Raw genomic sequence first — 17,769 nt, forward strand, 5'->3', positions numbered from 1 at the left:
TAATGCTGAACACTCTAATAAATACAATGTGTAGAGTCAGCTGCTTAAAGTCAGCTAAATAAAAAAATAAAAACAAGTAAGTGTGAATTCATTGTATTATACTGTAGCACAATAGCTCAAATGGATAAAATAAATTAGCACACAAATTTCAAATGAAAATGTAATGATAGGATTTTATTCACAAACAAATGCGAATTAGAAAAGTTTAATCATGTATCGCATTTCCTTCTTGAGTGCACTTTAATTCAAAGTCAATTGCAAAACATAAATTTGCTTTGTATTTTTGTATGCAACAATGTGTAATTACACTTCAAACTCAAATGAAATTGGTTCAAAGTCCATTTAACTTCTCGTTTTCAGCATCTAATGGGTCTGATCCTGCCACAGTCATAGAAAGCCTTCCATTTGTAATTGCACTTCAACTCAGCCATTTATTTGCATAGCGATTAGAATTAGCATTTTCAGCATGTTTTGGAGGAAATAATAAAATCATTAGAGCCGGTATAAAGATACCGAGCGCTTAGGACAATTTAATGTTTTTCAATAAGGATACTTCAATTTAAACTAATTCTCTTGTTTAGAGCTGAAGAGATTCTTGACCTGCTGGTTGTGTTGATGGTGAAAAAATCTTAAAATAAACCCAATGGCAAAACCACAAAGTTAATCATGTTACAATGTTCTTTTACTGTTTACAGAGTAATAAGTAAAGAAAATCTATGAGAAATTATGTGACACATAATGCTATAGATTAAATCTACTGAAATATAGTTATACACTCGCCGAATACAGTACATTAAAAAAGGAACACCTGTACCTCTTGTGCCTCAATTAGTAAATCACATGGAAGCAGTCCAATGCAAAAGTAATTCAGTTCATTACTTTTCTCAGCACTAAACTGATATTGTGATTAGATTCATAGTTTTGTTCAAATGTCAACAGAGTAGTAAGAGTCTTTTCCATTGTGAAACTGAATGCTGGTAACACTTCTTCTATTCTGTTAAACAGGACTCCTTGAGTTTATAGTTATAATGTTCAACATGAAGCTGTGTTTTACACATTAATCCAACAATGGAGAAACAGAGATGGTTTTTATTAGCCAAAAATCATCTCAAATAATCACAATTTACTTCTCCTAACAGTACAATGCTGTATAAGAATCTAGCCCTGACATTTTTCTTGCCCGTATTGTGAAAATAACCATGCAGAATAATATATTATGTTGTTTTACTTAAAATATTGGTGATACAACATTCTCAAATATTTATGATTTTGTATTATATAAATATTATGTTCAAGATGTAAAAATGAGTTTTAACTTAATTGATGCCAAATAGAACTAACAAAACCCTGAAGCAATTGTAATTTCATTTGTATTTAATTGTATTTAATGCACTGTACCAATATGTCTTTGTCTGATATAATTATGTGATGAGTGCAAACCTAAAAAAAAAAAGTAATTCCTACTCTGAATTTAGAGTTACCTCTCCTGGTAAAATCTATCCTTCACTGATCATTAACTTGTCTGATGCCCTTTGAAAACATGGCTGTTGTGATCTCACTATTGTTTCTACTCTTCCACCCCTGTGCTTATTGTCTTCATTTGCAACATTACAAATAACTACTGTATACAATTTGCATGAGCTATTTTACCATATCTTTAGTATCACTCTTCTTTCACTCTCAGACATGAGACAGTGGGATAGACCAGAGCATATTACTGCATCAGACCTTTGCTAATATCTCCTATTTGAGACCTTCTGAAAACATATGCTTCCTAACAGCCTAAGATTATTTCCTATTATTTGCTATTTTAATCTCCCTTAAGAAAGAGTATACTACAACCAGAGCTCTTTTAGGTATCTCAACTGATCCTGAGGAGACCAAACATGTTTTGTTTTCATAGCTTTGAGATTTGTAATTTTTAGTGTTTTCCTCTACTTCCTGACTCTGCTATATCTTTTTTGATTGAAAAAATAGGACTTTATAGAGGTGAAGATTGTGAAGGCCTGTCTGATGTAGTAATCTCTACAATGATGCTACCATTTTTGGTTTTGTTTAAATAAAGTCACTCACATCTTATTAAGAGTCAGAATTTAAGTCAATCTCCACAGTGGTCATGATGAACATGATTGATAAAATATACTCATACAGTACATATAGGAAGAAAACATATTGCTCACATACATATAGGAACATAGTTTTATTTTTCTGAATTGGTTCCTGTTTTCGGTTTACATTATTGCATTTGTTTTTTTTTTTTTTATTTATGCAAAAAATTTTAAGAAGGATTGGTTGGTATTTTCATACCATACCATTAGTTTTTTAAGAAAAGGGAAAGTAAAAATGGAAATTTTCTGTCCACTGTGATGTAAATTCTCATCATTTGTTTGTCTGAAGACGAGCACTGATTTGTTTATAAAATAGAATGATGGAGCAAAAGAATCAGTGTGGCGATTTAAGCAGTGAAGATCTGTAGCAGAAACAGCTCAGAATCCAAAAACAGGATCGGTTTTCAGAGTTAAGGTATGTTTTGATTTTAGCTGATTAATTTGTGTGTATTGTCATTAGAAGTAGTTGATTAGTTATGGTATAATTGTTCTCGCTCTTCTGTTTAATAACAAGTCTTTTTGTAGGTCTTAAAACATACAGTTGTATTAAATATAAACAGTTGTATTTTAATTGTTATTTTGTTTGAAACCTGTGTAAAATTGCGTGGCTACAGTACATGTAATTTTCTTACTAAATGACTAAAGTCAGTTTAATAAGTGACTAAAGTTTAGTAGATTTGAATGTGCTGCAGTGTTATTTAGTGCTGCTGTCTGTGAGTTTATAAAGCTGAGGCATTGTCGCTCCGTGACATTTACATTTTACAATATTAGCACTTACAGCTAATGGGGCAGATCTAGCAAGACAGACACTTTGCTTGTGGCAAAGGTAGCCACAAGCAAACAGAACCATGTTTAAACAAACTTGAGCACTTCATTACTACCTATTCTACTGCTGTTACATCAATACTGAAATGTAGTGTTTGTACATTACCTTACCTGCCTGTTTGTAATTGCAAATTCCAATTAACACCATCTCAGCTATCTGATAACTACCAAAGATTTTATGCACCTGTTAGCACTTAGTGTTGGGTGTCCACACATTTATGAGCAGATAAGGTTGGCTGGGTTAATCTGCATGATTTGATCAAGACACTTTAGGACACACTGAGCTGATCGACAGCAAGAGTAAGACATTCATTCATTCATTCATTCATTCATTCATTCATTCATTCATTCATCTTCTACCGCTTATCCGAACTACCTCGGGTCACGGGGAGCCTGTGCCTATCTCAGGCGTCTTCGGGCATCAAGGCAGGATACACCCTGGACGGAGTAAGAGTAAGACAGATGAATTAAAAAAATGATCATTAGGTTTATGCCTAATTACACAGATTATATTAATATTTATCTTTTCACTGTGACTGATGAATCACATGGTACAGTCTTTAAATATGAATTATTTATAATTAAATCTTGCTGTAAAGTTACACAGTTTAATATCTTTGTTAAGCTTTTCAAAACCTTATTTACTCCACAGTCATGTTCGTCATGAAGCAGAATCTTTTTCTTCTCCTTTACTTCACTGGTGAGTGTATTTTTACACAAAAAAATTTGAATTCACACACACACACACACACACACACACACACACACACACACACACAGGGGCATATTCAGAGTTCACCACCTTGTTATTCATATATAGTTGTATTAATCATTTAAATATTTTTTATAAAAACTTTTTAAGCAGCCAGATGGAACAGTGGCTAAAGTCATAACTCCTGAATTATTTGGTTGATCCAGAATTCAGTTTACTGTCTTTTGTGTTCTCCCTGTGATCACAAAGCTTTCCTACATGTTTTAATGTTTTGAGAAGAAACCTGGAGACCTCAGGATATTCAGGAACACAAAAACACAGCTGTGACCAAAGTGATGAAATTTAATCCACAATCTTGAATTTATTTGTTTTATTATCCAATGACTGAACATTTGTTAGTAAAATGTTTGGCATAGTTGAAGCACCTTTGTCGCATTGTGCACAGAATATGCTTTTGATGTCTCTCATGGTAGGAGAATTCACCCAAGGTTGGGATGTCAGTTCATTAATATATCCAGTCTGATTGCCTGTATCCATTTGGAGGAAAATGGAGAAGGTGGAGGAAGCAATGGGTGGTCATGCAAACTTCCACACAGACAGAAACCTGAACTTAAATCAGGGACCTGAACTTAAATTCAGGGACCCTGAAGCTGTTACTGTAGGTGTCAATGCTACAAACTGTGCCACCATGACTTCATTAAAATTATATAAATTATATAAATATATTTGTATAGTTATTAGGAATGACACAAAGGTCCTTTAAAAAAAACCAAAAGATTTAGTAGGCTACCTAAAAAAAATTCTTGTTTGTATATATTTGTTTTTTTTTCTGGATATTTAAGTTATAGACATGTCTACCAGGTGTCCCAAAAGTCTCCATTCATAATAGACTATGTATGCCAGCACCATGCTGTTTGTGCCTCCGCTTCAACAAGAAGTTTTCTGGAATAGGTTTAGCAACAGTGCCGTATGTGTTGTACTTGCTATTTCTTCCATGTTTGGTAATTCCATTTTTTGCCTCTGGTAAGCATTTGATGGTCATTCAAATTCCAGGGAAAACTTCAGTATCATTGAAGCAAGCTAAGATCTGGAACAGAATAAGCTGCCTGATGTCCCAAACTGAAATTCCAACCTAATTCTATTATTGCCCTTTCTATTTCTCTTCCTTGGGTGCATTAAAAAATGCATTGCAACACCAAGATGGAAAAACAGATTTGATTGTGCGGTGTAGACTTTTATCTATTTCAGCAGTGCCTGCTATATTGTATTAAAAGTGTATTATGTGATTCTTAAAACAAAGTATTACCAACAGGTCTTGTTCCAGTCATCGTATCCACCCTGCAAACAATTTCGCACAATTATTACCTTATCATGACACGGACGTCATGGCCAGATGCACAGAATTACTGCAGGGTGATGTACACTAACCTGGCAACAATCGTAAGTTATGCAGATTATGTACAATTAAAGAAAGAATCAGCAAGGAAAGGACTGGTAGAACCTGCCTGGGTAGGATTGTATGACAGTGTCGATAGTTGGCGCTGGTCCTTAAATGACATCCTGCTGAAGAATATAAATTTTATGAACTGGAGCCTTGGAGAACCTAATAATTATAATGCGAAAGAACTGTGTGCTATAATAATGGGTATAAATGGATACTGGGCAGATAAGCCTTGTACAGGACTAAGACCCTTCATATGCTACAATGGTGAGTAAATCTTTGACCTTATTCTTACCAACATGCCTTTAACATCTAATGAATTATACTGTACATTATTATCCTAGTGCTTACTAGGAATATGAACTTATTGACTAAAGTAAAAAAAAAGCCAATAAATGTGGAGTACTCCACTATATATATATATATATATATATATATATATATATATATATATATATATATATAAACACAGAGACAAAATATTTTTTATTGTATTTTAATCAAACAATTCTGGTCATTTAAATGTTATTTCTTTCTTTTTATTAAAGTTAACTTCAGTGGTGCTGACAGGTTTATTGGTGTTACCAGTCCTCTGATGACCTGGAGTGGAGCTCAGGATCACTGCCGAAAATATCACACAGACTTGGCCAGCTCTCTTAACAGCTCAGATCAAACCATGTTAGCGCAGGTGTCTAGTATCCAGGGTGATTCCTGGTTCGGGCTCTACAGAGACAACTGGGAGTGGTTAGACGCCACCAACTCTTCAACCCTTCAGTGGTACCCAGGACAACCCAATAATTACTGGGGTAATGAGAACTGTGCACCAGTCTTTAAAGGGCTGTTCATCGATGAACAGTGCACCAACATGCGCTATTTCTTCTGTCACACCAGTGAGTCTTTATTCCTCGCTTGCTTTTACTAAGCTTAATTTACAGTATCACACATAATTTATGCTAAACATCAATTACGAGTTTATCAGAATTTATATTTGCATATTTTCTTGCATGTACTTTCTTTACTTTTATTTAAATCAGTCACATTAAATGTATAATAAGTTATGAAAGGTAATGTTTTAATAATTAATATGTTGTATATACCTTCATCCTAAAATACAGTACATAAACTTATGAAGTATTAAGATTTAAAGAAGAAAATTACAATACATTTAATGATATCAACAAAATGGATAACAAAACTTAATGGATAATAGTGCTATTAAGCGAAACATAACTGGCTGCTATGAGATCTTTTGTGAATAAATATACTTGAATGATAACTAAAAAAAAAAAGAGAGGAAAAAAGAAATTACTGGGTTTGTTCATTCCAGTTTCCCCGGTGAAGAAACAGACAGTGAGACTGCAGCTGAAGTCTGACAGAAGTGTGTTCGATCCTGTTGTACAGTCCTTTATTTTAGAGCAGGTGAGTTGTACAATGCCACTGTTAACATTTTTCACCTGCACAAATATCTTGATAATCTTAAGAATTTTGAACCATTTGCACTTGTTTTCCTCTTATTACTTATCTTTTTTTTTTTTGGTTATCTCTCTCTTTGGATTGATTAAATAAACCCTGATTCTGTTCTTCAGATGAAGCAGAAACTGGAAGAACATTTTATGATGGAAAACATCACAGTGACCTGGAGGGTCCAGCCTGATGGAAACATCTTCCACAAGAAAAACAAAGAACCTGAATTGATCAAAAGCAAGTGAAGGGTGCTAAGTGAAATATTTAGTTTAGTATTGGCAGATAATAATTTTCATATAGGATATATAAAATGTGATAGAACCCATGTGATGCGATAGGAATAGAATCTATGTTCGGATTTTACTTGGAAACAAACACAGGGAAAACAATCCAAAACAGTAGGCAACAGAGTCGTAACCCAGGCGGTCGCATTTTCTCTCCCTCTCCTCCCCTCTACTTTCCCTGCTTTGCTTCTTTCGTCTCGTCTATTGTCTTATACTTTGAGAGACTCTCTCCGCACTGCTCTCCAAACTAAAATATCATGGATCTGATAAACTGGTCTCTCAACGCAATTGACACCATCTTCTCGACGAGAAGCTTGGGTTCGGGGGGAACCTGACTGCCCTGCCGGAACGTTCGCAGCTGGCTATACGATGGATGCGTGGGAGAGGTGGCGGGTCGTGTGTCTGGTGCCTCTTTCCGTGGAGGACGTTGAAGATATCTACCTATTTGGAACCATGATAACAGGAGTTCTGCTGATTGGATTAGGCATTGCCCTGGGTTATCGAGAGAATCAGAAAACGGTAACAGCTGTTCAAAATCTCCCAAAGCTGCCCGTTATGATCGACGCAGTGGGCAGAGCGGTCAGCACTGAGGCTGGGACTAATAACCACAATATGGATAACATCACGATGAAACTCACTGCTTTGGATACTGTTTTGGTTAACATCACTGCTTTGGAAAGAAAAATGGATCGATATGGAGACCAGAATGGACTAAGAGAGTAGTCGTGTAAATTGGAATGCGTCTACTCGCCCCAAGACCAAACAATCCTAATCTTATCTGCTTTCGGCTCCCCCTCAACCAGCACTGGCCTCGGCCAAGGCCGCTGTTGGAACAACAATTCCCCTGGAAGAGCACTGCAGCGAGACGCTCTTGCGTTCCTTCCCCCACTTCTACAGACACCTGCTGATTGTTGACTCTCTTTGGGACCTAATCAAGGTTGTCTCCATGGTAATTTGCTGTGTATCGCTATGACAATCTTGCGGACTGAGGCACCAAGATTTTGATGCCGGGAGCAACGACTCTCCAGGCCTACACTTACATACAGTACATACACACACACACACATAAAGATATGCACTCACCCCCCACCCCCCATCCCACGCCTTCGCCGCTTTGTACCGCCAGTCTGACAAGCGGGTCTGTGACCAGCGCCGAAGATAAAGGCCGCAGGACCTGATGGCTGCTTGCCTGTGCTGGATTACCTCCACCCCAAACTCCCCTCCCCTGTTGCAAGTCGTGTGTTTATGGTGTACTGTTTATGTGCTTATGTTGCTGAGGTGTTTTTTTCCTGTTCCCACACTGTACTCCCCACCAGAGCATAGTCTGGGGGTTGTTGTTTTTTTCTCCTCCCTTCCCTCATGTTATGCTGTATTTATTTTCAATCCCCTGTCTTCCTGTCCTGTCCTCCCCTTGTCATATTGTATGTATTGTATGTACTGTATGGACAGGTTGATGGCTAATTTCGCTGGTTACCTGTGACCAGTGACAATAAAGGCTACTACTACTACTACCAATAGCAAAGATCTTACACAGTAAAGGCAATCCAAACAGCAATGAAATCCAAGAGAGGGTAATCAAAAAGCGAGGCAAGAAACAAGGCAGAGGGTCAAATACACAATGGCTAAACACTATAGAAAACAAACGACTTTGAATCGCAAATGATAATGAAAATTAATTAATATGTAAGTCACTCAGGATAAGGGCTTTTGTATAAGATACGCAAGTCACCCTGGAAAGGGTAATGTAAATGTAAATGTAAATGGGTCTGAAAGGTCATAAGAAAATTCTCAAGAGAGAACACAAAGACTGAATGAGAGACCAGGTTTCTTTTCTCACAATAATACTAAGAATAGTATTTTTTTGAATATCCATTAATCACCAGTTCCTTTGCTATATGATAAACAATTATGTGCTACTTATTGGTGTTTGTTTGGTGCATATTTGGTGTTGTGCATTTTCTTGCCAGCTATTTGTTTTCCTCAGAGTGTCCTGCCCTTAAGTCTCCTCTCTTAGTTTGTATATTTAAATCATGTTCCTCTTTGGTCATTAAAATTGTCTTTGTTGTTATCTTTTCATTTAAACAAAGACATTCTAAATGAACTAGACAATGTCGCAATATTGGAAATCAACCTCAAACAGTCACAATGAGTTTGTTGAAGACATTTAATAAAATTGCTCACACAACTATGGGATAAAATGAAAACTTGATCAAAAACAAAGGTTTCTTATTTAATCTCAGTATTGTAATTTATGGTTATTTTCAGTCATTTCTATAATGCAGTTTGTTTGTGATTTTTTTCTGGGAGTGGCCAAAAGAACACCTTATTCAAATAACATGGGAACTTAAATAGAAATTTATCTCTGCCACTTGTGACATAAATGTTCACCATCCTTGTATCTCTTAAAATTCCCAAAAGAGAACTGCATTCCACAAAGGAATCTAAGACCAGTAAAAGTACTGAAGCAGTGAACATAAGAGGTACAGTACAGTGTACACCAGTTTTCTTAAAAAAAGTAAGCCATTAACCTGGAAGCTTTTTTAAAAGATACAGTAATTTAGAATCCTACCTAAGGTTAGCCTACCTTATAAGTATAAAACTACAAACATGTTTATTTTTGAAATAATACAATTTTTTTAGAAGGATGTGGTAGCTTAGTGGTTAAGATGTTGGAATGCTGATCGGAAGGTCAGGAGTTTGAATCCCAGGTCCACAAAGCTGCCACTGCAGGGCCCTCAATTTAGTCATATAAATTAAAATAAATTGTAAGTCCTTCTGAATAAAGGAGTCTGCTAAATGGTGTAAATGCAAACAGTGTTGTGTTTTATATTGATCTAAAGTACTTTCCATTTCACTAGTTTCAATGGTGCTAGCAAGTTCATTGGCATCAAAACTTTAGTGACCTGGTATGAAGCTCGGGCTTACTGCCGAACAGATCACACAGACCTGGCCAGCTCTCTTCAAAACATGTTAGCACAGATTAAGGCTGTCCAGGAGGACTCCTGGATTGGCCTGTAAAGGGAAACTTGGAAGTGGTCGGACGGCACCAACAATTTAACCTTCGCTTGGGCTCCTAGACAAACAGATAATGCTGAGAGAATTACGGGCAGCTGTGGGTCAGTTAATAGCAGATTGTTCAGTGATGACCCTTGCACAAACCTCCACTATTTCTTCTGTCACACCAGTGAGTGAGATACTTTTGTTTGACAGAAGAAATTAAGAAGATTTAGAAGAAGTTTAAATTAGGACACAATAAATTTTATTGTGGTGCAAATGTCTAAATTAATTAAGTAGTTATATATATTGCAGGCGAAGTCTGATGGCAGTTTTGAATGTCTCTAAAATTGTGTTAATATGCCTGATGCATTTATCACTTTTTTTTTTCAAGATTTTTTTCTTTTTTAAACCTTCAGCTGTCTCTAACCAGTAACCAGACACTGAGTGTCTGACACGTTTTTGTTGTATTTCATAAAAACATAAAGGTAGTAAGCTAGTGTTATAAATATTACAAATTAATTATTACCGGTTAAAGCCCCGCCCATTTCAAGACAAGCCCCACCCACTCCGAGTACAGATACAGATACAGATAATTCATATGGTTAACAGATACAGATACAGATACAGATAATGCTGTACTCGCTCATCCCTAGTAAAAATATATTATCAAAATAGCTGTCATGAAAAGAACCCTATTACCTTTTTTGCAACTTGTTCTACCTCCTGTGTGTCAAGGTAAAGTTTGTTGGGTACCCTCTTTCTCTTCTTGCTTTTTGGTAGGTCCTCTTGCAAGAGTTTCTGCTCAGCAGTCTTAAGTGCAGACTCCTTTTCTGTTAGTAAGAAATAGTAGCAAGACATAATTTAATGCCTAGAAACAAAACTATGTGGCTTACGTTATCAAATACTGTATTTTACTGTCAAATTTTGTGCTGTTTTTACAGTTTTTTTGTATTGTTTTCCCCCTGCTTTTTTATAAGTTTAGTCTGTTCATTTTAACACGTTAAATTTTGCTCCATTTACAGCCGCTAAACTGATTTTCACTGTACAATGTTATTGGCTGACAATGTTGACAGTTAAGTATTCTTATTAACCCAAATCTTAGCTGACAATCTTCAATTTAGGACTTTTAAAGTAAGTGTTTAATTAATGTTTCCCTTCTAAATAAAAATTCATACTCATGTGACTAATGGCCCTTAAGCTAGCTAAAAGTTCAAATGAAGCGTGACTCGATCGTGACGGCCGTTAGCTAGCTCATCACTTTCCCGAAGCTAATAGCCTACAGCTAAAGTTACTTGGCCAATAATGCAAAAACCTCAACAGGATAATAGCTATCAATAATGTTGCATGACTAACCAAGTAAAAAAAATATAAAAAAAAGCACTGTACTTGCCTCAAACTGCAAAATGTGTGCTGTTTCAACCGTCCACCCATTAGTAGGCCTCTTGCCACCGATGCTGCGGCACTTGATAAGAGTTTTTAGAGTTTTCAGGATCGAAGTCTACGATCCAATTTACGTGGACTATACTGAGAGCATCTTTATCCTTCCCCTTTGACCAGCTCACTAGCGCAAACTTCATCTTTTTTTTTTTCTTTTCTCCTATCACCACTGAGGCACGTGCGCACAGACTCAGAGTAGCGGTGGCTTGTGTCCTGTGCTGCCGGCACGATCGGTTATGCGCATGCACAATATGTTCGCACGCGGTGCAAAGGTGCGCAAGCGTTTGATCGTGCAGTGTCATCAACAGGATTATCATCTGCGCATGCGCATAACGGATCGTGCAAGCAAAATGGTACCGACATTGATCGAGGGTTCCGTTCCAGAAGAAGAGAGGCATGGACGGAAGGAGAACTGTACTACTCAGAGCAGTTCAATTGAGTAATGAAAAGGAACAGCTTCACTGTTTTGTTGGATAATGGACACATAATCACTGTGTATTATTACGTTGTGGTAGAGAGACTTGATGACAGAAAATGTTTTGCTGTTGGAAGGCAGTATGACAAATCATACAGTTCAGCGCTAAATTTAGAAAATGTAGTTGGCTTGAAAAGAGGGCAGGAAAAAGGTTTTTGATGTGATGCAATTCAACAGGAAATGTATGTTAGTTGATCTGCCACATTATGCCAACCTTTATGCATGTATACCTCCACGTTGCAGTGAGGACTGAAATGTTGATGAAATGTCATGTGGAGGAATAAAATGTTGAGGATGAAATGTCATGTGGGGGAATAAAAAGTGGACTCAAAAAAAAAATGTTGTAATTGCTGCTGTTAATGATCATTTAATATATAATACTCTCATCTCCATTTTACAATATTTGAATCAATACATACCCATATATGGTCCATCCATATGGCTATATAATGTAAAATATGATGAATGTCATGTAAAATTTGATTTGAACTTATGCATGAGATTGCTTAACTCATAAAAAAAAAATACTTTGTTTCAATAAACATACATGCAATAATGTAATACAGTTTTGTTTGTATATCAATGTATTTTAATATATAAATCAATATATAGCAATAGGTTGTCCATCCATATATTGCTATATATTTTCAAAAATATGAGGAAGTTTCTGATACATTGAAATATATTTTCTAATGTATTGCAATATAAATTCTAGTTTATTGCAATATTTTTGTTTCGTAAAGGTCTGCTCAAGATCCTGAGCAAGAAAAGTGGTTATGGAAGAAGAATTAGTGAATACATGATCAACTGAATGAATTTGAGCCATGCAGTGATTGTGCCAGCTCCAGTTGTGTTCTGTGTCACGAAGTCACTTTTTATTGTCACATCACCACAGTACATGTGCCTTGGTGAGTGAAATTCTTAGGAGCGAACTCCGAAAATTGCAGAAATAATTATACAGATAATGAATTGACAGGTGAAAATGTGCAATTTGCTCATACATATAGTTATTGCAATATGTGTGTACAATATGTACAATTAACAAACAGATAATGAAGATTACGGACCAGAAGAGGGCAATTCTGTAAGGATCCTGAGGCATAGAGATGTACCAGCTCCGGTATGGTTCTGCTTCATGAGGATTTCTGAAGGTCAAGAGGAGATGCCAACTACTGTACATGTGGTCTTTGAGGACAACAACCTCCTAATCAATACACAATCGTCTGACCTCAGACACTTCAGACTTGCTCATTTGGAGTAAATACAAACACATTTAAATAGAAGACTAATATGAATCTTTAACTTTTGTATTATATTAATCTTTGTATAATTAAACTTAATGTATTATGTTTCTTATGTTCTGTAAACAATGTACATTGTTTAAAGCGCTATACGAATACATTTGAATTAAAATTTGAATTAAAATTTTAAATCCCAAGCTGCCACTGTGTGGCCCTGGAGCAAGGCCCCTCTCCTTCTCGGCTGCATGCTGTATCATGGCTGACTCCATGGCTGTGACTCCAACTCCCTAAAAAGTTGGAATATGTGAAGAAAATCATATGACTGCGCTGTAACCTCTGTGGAAAATAAATAAAGGCTTCGTCTTTGCCATTTCGCATTTTTTAATCGTTTTGTGTATTACTTGATCTATTATATACCAAACCAGATCATTAAAAGTCATCCTGAGTCTAACTACAGGAGTGTAATAGGTGAGGCAATGCCTTACTCTGCACGATCCTAATTATGTCCAGTCTCTTCTGAGTAATACAGCAGAAATCCTTTAGCAGCATGTTTATCGAGCCTGCAGTGTTACCCACCTTGCTTCACTGCACGGCCTTATTGAAATCAATGCAGGTATCTGGGCCATTAATTTACCTCCTTAAACCTAGCGCTCCATAGTTAATCTAAGAGCACAAACATCAAGCATTGTCTTTGTTTTATTTAAGAATTGGAAGAGTTGAGGAGAATAGCGATTAACCTTTTTCCTATAGAAAAAAAAAAAAAAAGAATAAGATGATGCCACTTTTTCTCTAGTTATTGACTGATATAAAGTTATTTCAGCTTTAAAAATCTATTCCTTCTCTGCATTCATGGATTTACTGCAGCTGAGCTCAGGATGCTTCGTAGATCAAATGCAAGAAGCGCTACTTCAATCAATACACTATTTGGGATTAGACTGTCTGGGTCCTCCTGCTATGCAGTCAAGCTGGAATCCATGAGACCTTTCACACTGCTATTCACCAAAAAGAAATGCAAAGACAGGTTTATCGTAACCGTCCGTATCCAGTCAGAGCATCTTACGTTCTGGAGGGAATGCTGTTCCTAATGGGGGGCTAATCCTAAGCCGAGTCTGTATAGCCATGCATCTGTCTCTGTATGAACATTATGTCACAGTTCTGTACATTTGCATTGTATTCATAATGTGATTCTGAAGTGTTTGTTAAGCCGAGTTTCTACAGTATTATCTACAGCCCTATTCTGCTGTCATATAGCAGATATCGGTGGTCTTAGATTTTCAGAACGTGGTATGCTAATGGGTGGCCAATTTAATGCCTTTGCAACCAAAGAAAGTCAACCACAAAGTTCTAGCAACATCCAAAATTTCTTATTAAAGTCTCAGAGTGGCTTCTGAGTGCAGCAACAGAAAAGAATTAGCCCTTTCATCAGGAGATCACAATAGCATCCACTTTCAATCAAAATGACTTCAGATAACATCTGTATATGAAACATTTACAGCATTTGGCAGATGGTTCTTATCCAGAGTGACTTAAATATTACTTTTTTAGCAACTGCACAATTGAGAGTTAACGGCCTTGCAGCAGTAGGTTGGTGGATATGTGATTCAAGCTCACAACCGTCCAATAACCTTCCAATTGGTAGACTAACACCTTAACCACTAGGCTACCACATCCCCACCCAGGAAGGCAGATAGCACTTTCTTCCATGGGTGTTACATTTCCCTGTGAAGCAGCATGAGTAGCAGTTGAAAAAATACACCATTCTGGCTTTAGATGTCTTAAAGGAAGCATTTGTCACGGAGACATCTGTCATACCCTAGGACAGAGCTAGCTTGGGAGTGGGGATTGCTTCAACATTCATCTCAAAGCCAACAATAAGAAGACGTCAAAGGATTACGCAAATGTCAGCTACAAATACGGTTATGACAAAGGAAAAATGTAAACAAAACATGTAGTATCTCAAAGAAGAAGAGGATCTTCAGGTCTAATCTGACATGGATGTTATTACACAGAACCTCCACATTTTTACTGTGGTCATATAGTATATAATTAGCTTTCATTTTACTTCCTTAGTACAATTTTATCAGTATTCTTGTGCAGTTCACTTTTATAGGCCCCTAACATATTCTAAGGTTAAAAAAGACATTAAAATATTATATGACATTTGAAGTAATGTGCACTGAAATGCTAGACAGCTCCTACCGAGCAGATGAGTGAGCATTAACAATATCCAAGAACCAGTTCACATCGATCTTTATTAATTCTGCAGAATTCTACAAAATCTCTGGCTGATCGGCAGATTCTGAAATACATACGCTTGTCCATCTGGTATCCGGAAGCATGTTCTGGTTGAAGTCGGTGAGATTACAATTTTTCCATATTCCACATGGACATAAACATGAGTAAACTGAGTATTAAGTGCATTATACTGCTGCCACATGACTGACTGCATGAATGAACAGGTGTAAAGCTGTTGATAATAAATTGGTCAGTAGTTGTACTGATATAACATAACAATAAATTCCATGTCTCATGGATTATTAAGTTCTAGTGTAATTATTATTAGCAGAAACAAGATTCCCTACAATAAATAGATAAATAAATGAAAAATAAAACTCTTGCATTTCTTTTTAACTACTTTTTTGTATCCTGACCAACTGTTATGTCCTAACGCAATGACAAACATAGAGTCTACGTTGAACTCGGAAATCTTTACCCCTCTTTCGAAGCCTTTTCATGGGGCCAGATGGTAAGCCGACATCTATGTCGCGAAACACGTTGCAGCTCTGAATGTCAATGATCCTGAATAAATAATGAGAACAAACGCACACAAAGCCAAAACAATGCACATGAGCTTAGCTAATGAGATCCCAAAGGTGACAAAAGAGGCACAGTGGCAGCCTGAAAGAGCATCTTCTAGTGCGATAGCAAGATTGGGTGGCGCTTCTAATGAAATCTGGCACTTAAAAACAACAAATGTTAGAGGTCATAACCTGTGAGCTCAAAAAGATAGGGAAAAAAAGGGTATGACTTTAACTTACATTCAGGAACAAACATATTTCTGTTGCTGACATTGTAAAAACCGCTAAACGGTCATTTCATGGGCCGTAAGTCTGTTTAAGAGCTCTGTATTTACAATGTTTATCTTCTTTGCTGACTGCAGTACAGCTTGAGGTCAGAATTACTTACTGAAAAATAAAATAGTTTGAATTGAGACAGCTTTTCTGTGGAGACGTCTGATAGAAACAGTTTTGTCTCTAACAACTTTACGTCTGAATGAAGAGATCTCGTTGCAGCTTCAGTTAACTTGATTAGAAGTGCACAGTTTAGGGGTTAGCAATGTGTTTGTCACTTCCCTTTTAGTTCTACACCTTAGACATTCATTCATTCATTCATTCATTCATTTTCTACCACTTATCCGAACTACCTCGGGTCACGGGGAGCCTGTGCTCAGGCGTCATTGGGCATCAAGGCAGGATACACCCTGGACAGAGTGCCAACCCATCGCAGGGCACACACACTCTCTCATTCACTCACGCAATCACACACTACAGACAACTTTCCAGAGATGCCAATCGACCTACTATGCATGTCTTTGGACCGGGGGAGGAAACTGGAGTACCCGGAGGAAACCCCCGAGGCACGGGGAGAACATGCAAACTCCACACACACAAGGCAGAGGCGGGAATCGAACCCCCAACCCTGGAGGTGTGAGGCGAACGTGCTAACCACTAAGCCACCGTGCCCCCCACCTTAGACATGTTAATAGAAAATATTTAAAAGATAACAGAGTACTTGTGGTCTTTCATTTTATTATTATTATTATTATTATTATTATTATTATTATTATTATTATTATTATTATTATTATTATTATTATTATTATTAGTGTTAGAGTGGTATGGTGGTGCAGCCTCTTAGCCCCAGTGGTTGCCAGATCAATCCAGAGCTCAGGTGAAATTTTTACACTCGTTTTTCTCTGTTTTTTTCTCTTAAATGAGAATGAAGCTTTGAAGGTGTGTGTGCATGATGCTTTACCCATTCAGGGGTTATCTTGGTCAGGGTTTTGAGTCCACCACCATGGCAAACACGATAAAGCAGCGGCTGAAAATGAATCAATTAATATTAATAATTTAATGTCATTTACAGTAGGCACTTATCCAGAACGACTTGCATTTGTCTCTCTTTATACAATTGAGCAGTTGAGGGCTAAAGGCCTTGTTCTAGGGCCCAGCAGTAGAAGCTTGGCAGTACTGGGATTTGAAGTCACAACCTGTTTATGAGTAGTCCATTATCTTAAAGAACAGGTGTAATGTAATGCCCTGATCTTTAGTCGCAATATGGATTGAAATCTAAATTTGTATTCGTGTTTAAACCCAAAGTGGATGTGGCCTAAACACTATGTTAGAGATGTGAGTCGGACTGTTTCAATCATGCTCTTGCAGTTATTTATGCTTCTGGTCACCTGTGACATTTTCTAATTTAGTTGGTTCTATTTACCAAAATATATCTCCGGTGATAATCTCCAGCTCGTTGAAAAGATTCATTATCTGACTAATCTTAATCGCTCTGACTAATGTAAATGTATTAATTTATATCCTTAGTATACAGATTGGTTTACTGTCTGTGTGACTCACTGATAAAATCCACATTTTTTTTATTTAATATACAAGACATAATATTTGTTTGCGTAAATAGCAAAAATTAATCTCTCCCAAATTGCAGTAATGAAAAGACAAATATGTTAATAAAGGAATTTAGTATTAAATGTAGAGAGCACTGACATAA

At 36.7% G+C, this 17,769-nt stretch overlaps 1 long non-coding RNA gene across 1 annotated transcript; it reads left to right on the forward strand.

The window, feature by feature from the left end:
• Positions 1–5,855: 5,855 nt before the first annotated feature.
• LOC132851644 (uncharacterized) lies at positions 5,856–8,049 on the forward strand. Its single transcript, XR_009649050.1, has 3 exons — positions 5,856–5,976; positions 6,414–6,505; positions 6,673–8,049. It is a non-coding gene; the product is annotated as an uncharacterized LOC132851644 (long non-coding RNA).
• The last annotated feature ends 9,720 nt before the right edge of the window (positions 8,050–17,769 follow it).

Source organism: Tachysurus vachellii, chromosome 9, assembly GCF_030014155.1.
Source record: "Tachysurus vachellii isolate PV-2020 chromosome 9, HZAU_Pvac_v1, whole genome shotgun sequence".
In the NCBI taxonomy this organism is placed as follows: Eukaryota; Metazoa; Chordata; class Actinopteri; order Siluriformes; family Bagridae; genus Tachysurus; species Tachysurus vachellii.